This window comes from Schistocerca serialis, unplaced genomic scaffold (genome assembly GCF_023864345.2).
Source record: "Schistocerca serialis cubense isolate TAMUIC-IGC-003099 unplaced genomic scaffold, iqSchSeri2.2 HiC_scaffold_167, whole genome shotgun sequence".
In the NCBI taxonomy this organism is placed as follows: Eukaryota; Metazoa; Arthropoda; class Insecta; order Orthoptera; family Acrididae; genus Schistocerca; species Schistocerca serialis.
In genome coordinates, this window is record NW_026047727.1 from 87,501 (window position 1) to 97,500 (window position 10,000).

Genomic DNA, 10,000 nt, shown 5'->3' on the forward strand with positions numbered 1-10,000 from the left:
TAACCTAACCTACGTTGTGCCTTAACCTAACCTACGTTGTGCCTTAACCTAACCTACGTTGTGCCTTAACCTAACCTACGTTGTGCCTTAACCTAACCTACGTTGTGCCTTAACCTAACCTACGTTGTGCCTTAACCTAACCTATGTTGTGCCTTAACCTAACCTATGTTGTGCCTTAACCTAACCTATGTTGTGCCTTAACCTAACCTATGTTGTGCCTTAACCTAACCTATGTTGTGCCTTAACCTAACCTATGTTGTGCCTTAACCTAACCTATGTTGTGCCTTAACCTAACCTATGTTGTGCCTTAACCTAACCTATGTTGTGCCTTAACCTAACCTATGTTGTGCCTTAACCTAACCTATGTTGTGCCTTAACCTAACCTATGTTGTGCCTTAACCTAACCTATGTTGTGCCTTAACCTAACCTATGTTGTGCCTTAACCTAACCTACGTTGTGCCTTAACCTAACCTACGTTGTGCCTTAACCTAACCTACGTTGTGCCTTAACCTAACCTACGTTGTGCCTTAACCTAACCTACGTTGTGCCTTAACCTAACCTACGTTGTGCCTTAACCTAACCTACGTTGTGCCTTAACCTAACCTACGTTGTGCCTTAACCTAACCTACGTTGTGCCTTAACCTAACCTACGTTGTGCCTTAACCTAACCTACGTTGTGCCTTAACCTAACCTATGTTGTGCCTTAACCTAACCTATGTTGTGCCTTAACCTAACCTATGTTGTGCCTTAACCTAACCTATGTTGTGCCTTAACCTAACCTATGTTGTGCCTTAACCTAACCTATGTTGTGCCTTAACCTAACCTATGTTGTGCCTTAACCTAACCTATGTTGTGCCTTAACCTAACCTATGTTGTGCCTTAACCTAACCTATGTTGTGCCTTAACCTAACCTATGTTGTGCCTTAACCTAACCTATGTTGTGCCTTAACCTAACCTACGTTGTGCCTTAACCTAACCTACGTTGTGCCTTAACCTAACCCATATTGTACCTTAACCTAACCCATATTGTACCTTAACCTAACCCATATTGTACCTTAACCTAACCCATATTGTACCTTAACGTAACCTAATTTGTGCCTTAACGTAACCTAATTTGTGCCTTAACGTAACCTAATTTGTGCCTTAACGTAACCTAATTGTGCCTTAACGTAACCTAATTTGTGCCTTAACGTAACCTAATTTGTGCCTTAACGTAACCTAATTTGTGCCTTAACGTAACCTAATTTGTGCCTTAACGTAACCTAATTTGTGCCTTAACGTAACCTAATTTGTGCCTTAACGTAACCTAATTTGTGCCTTAACGTAACCTAATTTGTGCCTTAACGTAACCTAATTTGTGCCTTAACGTAACCTAATTTGTGCCTTAACGTAACCTAATTTGTGCCTTAACGTAACCTAATTTGTGCCTTAACGTAACCTAATTTGTGCCTTAACGTAACCCATGTTGTGCCTTAACGTAACCCATGTTGTGCCTTAACGTAACCCAATTTGTGCCTTAACGTAACCCATGTTGTGCCTTAACCTAACCTATATTGTGCCTCAACCTAACCTATATTGCGCCTTAACCTGACGCACGTTGTCGCTGAACCTGCTCTGTAATTGTTATGCAACTCGTTAAATTAGTGTAGTGTTGCCTAACCGCAACCCTCGCAATATAGTTCGCTATTCGCACTGCCCGGTCCCCTGTGTATCGCGTCATGTTAAACACCTTGCAGGTGTTGCTGACTTTCCACATGCTCCTGCTATACACTGTAATGTGGATAGCAGCAGGACGTACATGCCCCCCCCCCTTCCCCCCTGCCTTCGCAAGCTGGTCGTTGAGAAGTTTGCATGTTCAATGCCCTTCGCATGCCGACGTACTCAGCCTACGTTGTGGTACGGCCTGTCACCTGTCCGCCGATGTACGCAAAACCCACAAACTGTACTGCACATTGGTCCGTATGTACTGAATGATACATCGTGGCACATGTGTGACCGTACGACGACTGCGCCTAGCAACGGCAGACCATACAGTCCAAATATTGTGCACGCAGCTACGTGTCGTCTCCCTATAAGAGCTGGATTGCAGTGTGGTACGCCATTCAGACGTGTGGGAGGAACGGACGCCCTGGATGGCGATCAGCATGAGCAGTCTGTTGATGTAGTGGAGCGTGTATTCGGACGTAGTCGTCTCTTCTCACACACCGTGATAGCATGTTGCACCGCGTTCCACATCTGCGACATCCTGCAGAGGCCGGCTGACAGTCGTTCGCGCAATGGACACCGCATACGTACGGGGGCTACCTTCCACGTGTTCTCGAGGCGTGCACATGTTGTTGCGTCTATGTGGGCAGACGTAGTGTGTTGTGACACCTGACACAGGCATGCAATACTCGTTGCAAATGGCGATGGACGTCTACGTTTGCTGGTGACGTTACGCAAATGAACAACAGGTAACCCGTTGTGGTGCGGTTGTTCTCGCTAGAGGTGAATCAGTGTTGGCGACGATCGGTCGAGCTATTAACCGGTTGTTTCAGGGATACCCACCATGCCCACGAACGTGAAAGGGGACCCACCATGCCCACGAACGCGAAAGGGGATCTGGGTGTGAGGCGATACGCGGCGGTGGCTGGGTGGGACCGTCCCCGGCCGGTGAGGGGGGGCCGCCCGGGCGTGCTGGCAGCGCGGTGCGTGGGCGCACGCGCTACAGCCGGCTGGTGGGGGCGGCCAGTGGCAGGCGCGCCGGCCGACGGACGCGGCAGGCGGCGCAGCTGCGCGCCGGCGCCCCCTGCTCGCGGCGCCTTGCGGCCAAAGTAGGTCCTCGCGGGCCCGGTGCGAAGCGCGGTGGCCATCTGCAGTGTGCTGGTCCGATTGAGGACTGTGTGCGCTGAGGATGCGCCGCCGCCCGGCGCTCGGCGCCGCGACGCCGTCTGCTGCTCGGTCGCCCCAGCGGTTCTCGCAGGTGGTTTGTATCGCAGCTGTGCGGACGTGTTGGCGCGTGCGCTGTGCTGGGAGAGTTCGCTTCGGCACCCAAGTGGGGCTTTTGTCCTTCTGTGGCGCTGGCGTTGGAGCTGCCGGTCACCGTAGGTGGCGCGTGTTGTCTCCCGCCGGCAATGCCACGACAGCACGCTCCCGGGCCTCTGTCGGCAGCGGCAAGCTCTGTTGGGAGCACGGGTGGTCGCACCTAAAGCGTCTACTCGCCTAACTCCGGGCGATTGCGCCTCTCTCGAACCCGACCAAGTACTTAGGACGGCGCTGCGCGCCGCCGGGACCTGAGAGGGTTTCGAGGTGTGTTGTGCAGGGGAGCTCAGCCTCCTCCTGTTTGCAGAATAATTGAGCGGACGCTTGCGTGTTCGCGCGGGCCCCCGGGACACACTCCCGGGCGGCCGGCTGCTCAGCTCTAGTTGACGCCAGCTCCCTGGTTGATCCTGCCAGTAGTCATATGCTTGTCTCAAAGATTAAGCCATGCATGTCTCAGTACAAGCCGCATTAAGGTGAAACCGCGAATGGCTCATTAAATCAGTTATGGTTCCTTAGATCGTACCCACGTTACTTGGATAACTGTGGTAATTCTAGAGCTAATACATGCAAACAGAGTCCCGACCAGAGATGGAAGGGACGCTTTTATTAGATCAAAACCAATCGGTCGGCTCGTCCGGTCCGTTTGCCTTGTGACTCTGAATAACTTTGGGCTGATCGCACGGTCCTCGTACCGGCGACGCATCTTTCAAATGTCTGCCTTATCAACTGTCGATGGTAGGTTCTGCGCCTACCATGGTTGTAACGGGTAACGGGGAATCAGGGTTCGATTCCGGAGAGGGAGCCTGAGAAACGGCTACCACATCCAAGGAAGGCAGCAGGCGCGCAAATTACCCACTCCCGGCACGGGGAGGTAGTGACGAAAAATAACGATACGGGACTCATCCGAGGCCCGTAATCGGAATGAGTACACTTTAAATCCTTTAACGAGTATCTATTGGAGGGCAAGTCTGGTGCCAGCAGCCGCGGTAATTCCAGCTCCAATAGCGTATATTAAAGTTGTTGCGGTTAAAAAGCTCGTAGTTGGATTTGTGTCCCACGCTGTTGGTTCACCGCCCGTCGGTGTTTAACTGGCATGTATCGTGGGACGTCCTGCCGGTGGGGCGAGCCGAAGGCGTGCGACCGCCTCGTGCGTGCTCGTGCGTCCCGAGGCGGACCCCGTTGAAATCCTACCAGGGTGCTCTTTATTGAGTGTCTCGGTGGGCCGGCACGTTTACTTTGAACAAATTAGAGTGCTTAAAGCAGGCAAGCCCGCCTGAATACTGTGTGCATGGAATAATGGAATAGGACCTCGGTTCTATTTTGTTGGTTTTCGGAACCCGAGGTAATGATTAATAGGGACAGGCGGGGGCATTCGTATTGCGACGTTAGAGGTGAAATTCTTGGATCGTCGCAAGACGAACAGAAGCGAAAGCATTTGCCAAGTATGTTTTCATTAATCAAGAACGAAAGTTAGAGGTTCGAAGGCGATCAGATACCGCCCTAGTTCTAACCATAAACGATGCCAGCCAGCGATCCGCCGCAGTTCCTCCGATGACTCGGCGGGCAGCCTCCGGGAAACCAAAGCTTTTGGGTTCCGGGGGAAGTATGGTTGCAAAGCTGAAACTTAAAGGAATTGACGGAAGGGCACCACCAGGAGTGGAGCCTGCGGCTTAATTTGACTCAACACGGGAAACCTCACCAGGCCCGGACACCGGAAGGATTGACAGATTGATAGCTCTTTCTTGATTCGGTGGGTGGTGGTGCATGGCCGTTCTTAGTTGGTGGAGCGATTTGTCTGGTTAATTCCGATAACGAACGAGACTCTAGCCTGCTAACTAGTCGCGTGACATCCTTCGTGCTGTCAGCGATTACTTTTCTTCTTAGAGGGACAGGCGGCTTCTAGCCGCACGAGATTGAGCAATAACAGGTCTGTGATGCCCTTAGATGTTCTGGGCCGCACGCGCGCTACACTGAAGGAATCAGCGTGTCTTCCTAGGCCGAAAGGTCGGGGTAACCCGCTGAACCTCCTTCGTGCTAGGGATTGGGGCTTGCAATTGTTCCCCATGAACGAGGAATTCCCAGTAAGCGCGAGTCATAAGCTCGCGTTGATTACGTCCCTGCCCTTTGTACACACCGCCCGTCGCTACTACCGATTGAATGATTTAGTGAGGTCTTCGGACTGGTACGCGGCATTGACTCTGTCGTTGCCGATGCTACCGGAAAGATGACCAAACTTGATCATTTAGAGGAAGTAAAAGTCGTAACAAGGTTTCCGTAGGTGAACCTGCGGAAGGATCATTACCGACTAGACTGCATGTCTTTCGATGTGCGTGTCGTGTCGCGCAACACGCAGCTACCTGTACGGCTCGCAGTAGCCGTGCGCCGCGTGCGGAACCACGCGTTCGTCTCAAAACTAACGGCAATGTTGTGTGGTACGAGCGCTGAAGCGCTGGAGCGGCTGGCCTGCGGCACCTGGCGCCTGGCGCCGGTTTTGAATGACTTTCGCCCGACTGCCTGTCCGCTCCGGTGTGGAGCCGTACGACGCCCATCGGCCGTGAGGCCGTTGGACACTGAACGCTGGAACAGGGCCGCCACACGCCTCAGTCCCGCCTATGCAACTGTCTCGAAAGAGATGGTGGAAACTATGAAAAGATCACCCAGGACGGTGGATCACTCGGCTCGTGGGTCGATGAAGAACGCAGCAAATTGCGCGTCGACATGTGAACTGCAGGACACATGAACATCGACGTTTCGAACGCACATTGCGGTCCATGGATTCCGTTCCCGGGCCACGTCTGGCTGAGGGTCGGCTACGTATACTGAAGCGCGCGGCGTTTTGCCCCGCTTCGCAGACCTGGGAGTGTCGTGGCCGCCTGTGGGGCCGGCCGCGTTCTCCTTAAACGTGCGATGCGCGCCCGTCGCCTGGCGGTTCGCATACCGGTACTTACTCGGTAGCGTGCACAGCGGCTGGCGGTGTGGCGTGCGACACCTCGTACAACGACCTCAGAGCAGGCGAGACTACCCGCTGAATTTAAGCATATTACTAAGCGGAGGAAAAGAAAACTAACAAGGATTCCCCCAGTAGCGGCGAGCGAACAGGGAAGAGTCCAGCACCGAACCCCGCAGGCTGCCGCCTGTCGTGGCATGTGGTGTTTGGGAGGGTCCACTACCCCGACGCCTCGCGCCGAGCCCAAGTCCAACTTGAATGAGGCCACGGCCCGTAGAGGGTGCCAGGCCCGTAGCGGCCGGTGCGAGCGTCGGCGGGACCTCTCCTTCGAGTCGGGTTGCTTGAGAGTGCAGCTCCAAGTGGGTGGTAAACTCCATCTGAGACTAAATATGACCACGAGACCGATAGCGAACAAGTACCGTGAGGGAAAGTTGAAAAGAACTTTGAAGAGAGAGTTCAAAAGTACGTGAAACCGTTCTGGGGTAAACGTGAGAAGTCCGAAAGGTCGAACGGGTGAGATTCACGCCCATCCGGCCACTGGCCTCCGCCCTCGGCAGATGGGGCCGGCCGCCCGCGCGGAGCAATTCGCGGCGGGGTCGTGTCCGGTTGCCTTTCCACTCGCCGCGGGGCGGGGCCGTTCCGGTGTGCGGTGGGCCGCACTTCTCCCCTAGTAGGACGTCGCGACCCGCTGGGTGCCGGCCTACGGCCCGGGTGCGCAGCCTGTCCTTCCGCGGGCCTCGGTTCGCGTCTGTTGGGCAGAGCCCCGGTGTCCTGGCTGGCTGCCCGGCGGTATATCTGGAGGAGTCGATTCGCCCCTTTGGGCGCTCGGGCTCCCGGCAAGCGCGCGCGGTTCTTCCCGGATGACGGACCTACCTGGCCCGGCCCCGGACCCGCCGCTGTTGGCTCGGGATGCTCTCGGGCGGAATAATCGCTCCCGTCAGCGGCGCTTCAGCTTTGGACAATTTCACGACCCGTCTTGAACACGGACCAAGGAGTCTAACATGTGCGCGAGTCATTGGGCTGTACGAAACCTAAAGGCGTAATGAAAGTGAAGGTCTCGCCTTGCGCGGGCCGAGGGAGGATGGGGCTTCCCCGCCCTTCACGGGGCGGCGGCCTCCGCACTCCCGGGGCGTCTCGTCCTCATTGCGAGGTGAGGCGCACCTAGAGCGTACACGTTGGGACCCGAAAGATGGTGAACTATGCCTGGCCAGGACGAAGTCAGGGGAAACCCTGATGGAGGTCCGTAGCGATTCTGACGTGCAAATCGATCGTCGGAGCTGGGTATAGGGGCGAAAGACTAATCGAACCATCTAGTAGCTGGTTCCCTCCGAAGTTTCCCTCAGGATAGCTGGTGCTCGTACGAGTCTCATCCGGTAAAGCGAATGATTAGAGGCCCTTGGGGCCGAAACGACCTCAACCTATTCTCAAACTTTAAATGGGTGAGATCTCCGGCTTGCTTGATATGCTGAAGCCGCGAGCAAACGACTCGGATCGGAGTGCCAAGTGGGCCACTTTTGGTAAGCAGAACTGGCGCTGTGGGATGAACCAAACGCCGAGTTAAGGCGCCCGAATCGACGCTCATGGGAAACCATGAAAGGCGTTGGTTGCTTAAGACAGCAGGACGGTGGCCATGGAAGTCGGAATCCGCTAAGGAGTGTGTAACAACTCACCTGCCGAAGCAACTAGCCCTGAAAATGGATGGCGCTGAAGCGTCGTGCCTATACTCGGCCGTCAGTCTGGCAGTCATGGCCGGTCCTTGCGGCCGGCCGCGAAGCCCTGACGAGTAGGAGGGTCGCGGCGGTGGGCGCAGAAGGGTCTGGGCGTGAGCCTGCCTGGAGCCGCCGTCGGTGCAGATCTTGGTGGTAGTAGCAAATACTCCAGCGAGGCCCTGGAGGGCTGACGCGGAGAAGGGTTTCGTGTGAACAGCCGTTGCACACGAGTCAGTCGATCCTAAGCCCTAGGAGAAATCCGATGTTGATGGGGGCCGTCATAGCATGATGCGCTTTGTGCTGGCCCCCGTTGGGCGAAAGGGAATCCGGTTCCTATTCCGGAACCCGGCAGCGGAACCGATACAAGTCGGGCCCCTCTTTTAGAGATGCTCGTCGGGGTAACCCAAAAGGACCCGGAGACGCCGTCGGGAGATCGGGGAAGAGTTTTCTTTTCTGCATGAGCGTTCGAGTTCCCTGGAATCCTCTAGCAGGGAGATAGGGTTTGGAACGCGAAGAGCACCGCAGTTGCGGCGGTGTCCCGATCTTCCCCTCGGACCTTGAAAATCCGGGAGAGGGCCACGTGGAGGTGTCGCGCCGGTTCGTACCCATATCCGCAGCAGGTCTCCAAGGTGAAGAGCCTCTAGTCGATAGAATAATGTAGGTAAGGGAAGTCGGCAAATTGGATCCGTAACTTCGGGATAAGGATTGGCTCTGAGGATCGGGGCGTGTCGGGCTTGGTCGGGAAGTGGGTCAGCGCTAACGTGCCGGGCCTGGGCGAGGTGAGTGCCGTAGGGGTGCCGGTAAGTGCGGGCGTTTAGCGCGGGCGTGGTCTGCTCTCGCCGTTGGTCGGCCTCGTGCTGGCCGGCGGTGCAGGATGCGCGCGCCTGCGCGGCGTTCGCGCCCCGGTGCTTCAACCTGCGTGCAGGATCCGAGCTCGGTCCCGTGCCTTGGCCTCCCACGGATCTTCCTTGCTGCGAGGCCGCGTCCGCCTTAGCGTGCTCCTCCGGGGGCGCGCGGGTGCGCGGATTCTCTTCGGCCGCCATTCAACGATCAACTCAGAACTGGCACGGACTGGGGGAATCCGACTGTCTAATTAAAACAAAGCATTGCGATGGCCCTAGCGGGTGTTGACGCAATGTGATTTCTGCCCAGTGCTCTGAATGTCAACGTGAAGAAATTCAAGCAAGCGCGGGTAAACGGCGGGAGTAACTATGACTCTCTTAAGGTGGCCAAGTGGCGGCGGTGTGGCTGCATCCGGACTTGGCTTTTCGAAGTGCGGTCTTGATGTAGTCGTGCTGCTGCTGCGAGGTGCCTTCCTTGGGTTATGGTTACAGGGAGAGTGATGCGCAATACATGGGCCTAGCCCTCTTAGCCTCTCCTCTCCTGCGGTCTTCTCCCCTTCTCGTGGGCCCGCTGATTTTCGCAGAGTGGAAGACCGCACCAGGGGCTTGGGGGGGTTACCAGCCCCCCCTCGCACTATCCCTTTTTTTAGTTGGGGGCAGTATTCAGAGAAAAAGTGGTGGCCCTTCCGCTGAAGGTGCCACCCCAACTCCCCCAGCACCTAGCCGGCCAACCGGCCGTGCCGAAAATCTTGTAACTTTTGCAGCTGTATACGCCTGTAGTGAGTGCCACCGCAGCTTTACCACCAAGAACGGTCTCGGGGTCCATCGCCGCCGCCAACACCTTGCGGCCGCCAACGCGGAGATCGTCACGGAGAGGCATCGCGCGAGGTGGACGGAGGAAGAAGTCCTGTCGCTCGCCAAGGCGGAGGCCGAACTGTTCCTCGAGAGGGACGCCCGGTTCTTCTTTGTAAATCAAGAGCTCATCAGGATGTTCCCCGACCGAACGCTTGAGGCAATCAAGTGCCGACGGCGGCAAGCTGCCCACAAGCAGCTTGTCCGCCAATTCATGGAGGCGCTTGAGATCGGTCGGGGGGAAGAGCCGGCGTCCCGCCGGGGAGCAGCGAGCCCGCTGCCTGACGCGGGCGAGGCCGCTGCGCCGCCCGTCGACGCAGCCGAGGACTTCGCGGCCGACACCACCGGGCCGCCGCCGGAGGGGCCGACTGACGCCGCCATCTGGGAGCATCTGGCGGGGCTACCCGCTTCCGCCCAGCGTTTCTCTGCCCTGGATCGTGTCATAGGTCTGGGGCGGGGCACGCCGCCCGATGTCATCCTGGGCATGCTCCCGGATGCCCTCGCGTCGGTCGGGTCCAGAGGGGAGAGATCGATCACCAGGACACAGCGGCCGCGCCAACCATCGAAGCGGCCGCCTGCCGCGCCGCCGACGCAGAAGCGCAAGCGGCGCCGCTGGGAGTACGCGAGAA

At 56.5% G+C, this 10,000-nt stretch overlaps 2 non-coding genes across 2 annotated transcripts; both read left to right on the top strand.

Annotated features, from left to right (window-relative positions):
• Positions 1–3,415: 3,415 nt before the first annotated feature.
• LOC126443639 (small subunit ribosomal RNA) lies at positions 3,416–5,322 on the top strand. Its single transcript, XR_007582068.1, has one exon. It is a non-coding gene; the product is annotated as a small subunit ribosomal RNA (ribosomal RNA).
• Positions 5,323–5,675: 353 nt separating this feature from the next.
• Positions 5,676–5,830, top strand: LOC126443629 (5.8S ribosomal RNA). Its single transcript, XR_007582059.1, has one exon. It is a non-coding gene; the product is annotated as a 5.8S ribosomal RNA (ribosomal RNA).
• The last annotated feature ends 4,170 nt before the right edge of the window (positions 5,831–10,000 follow it).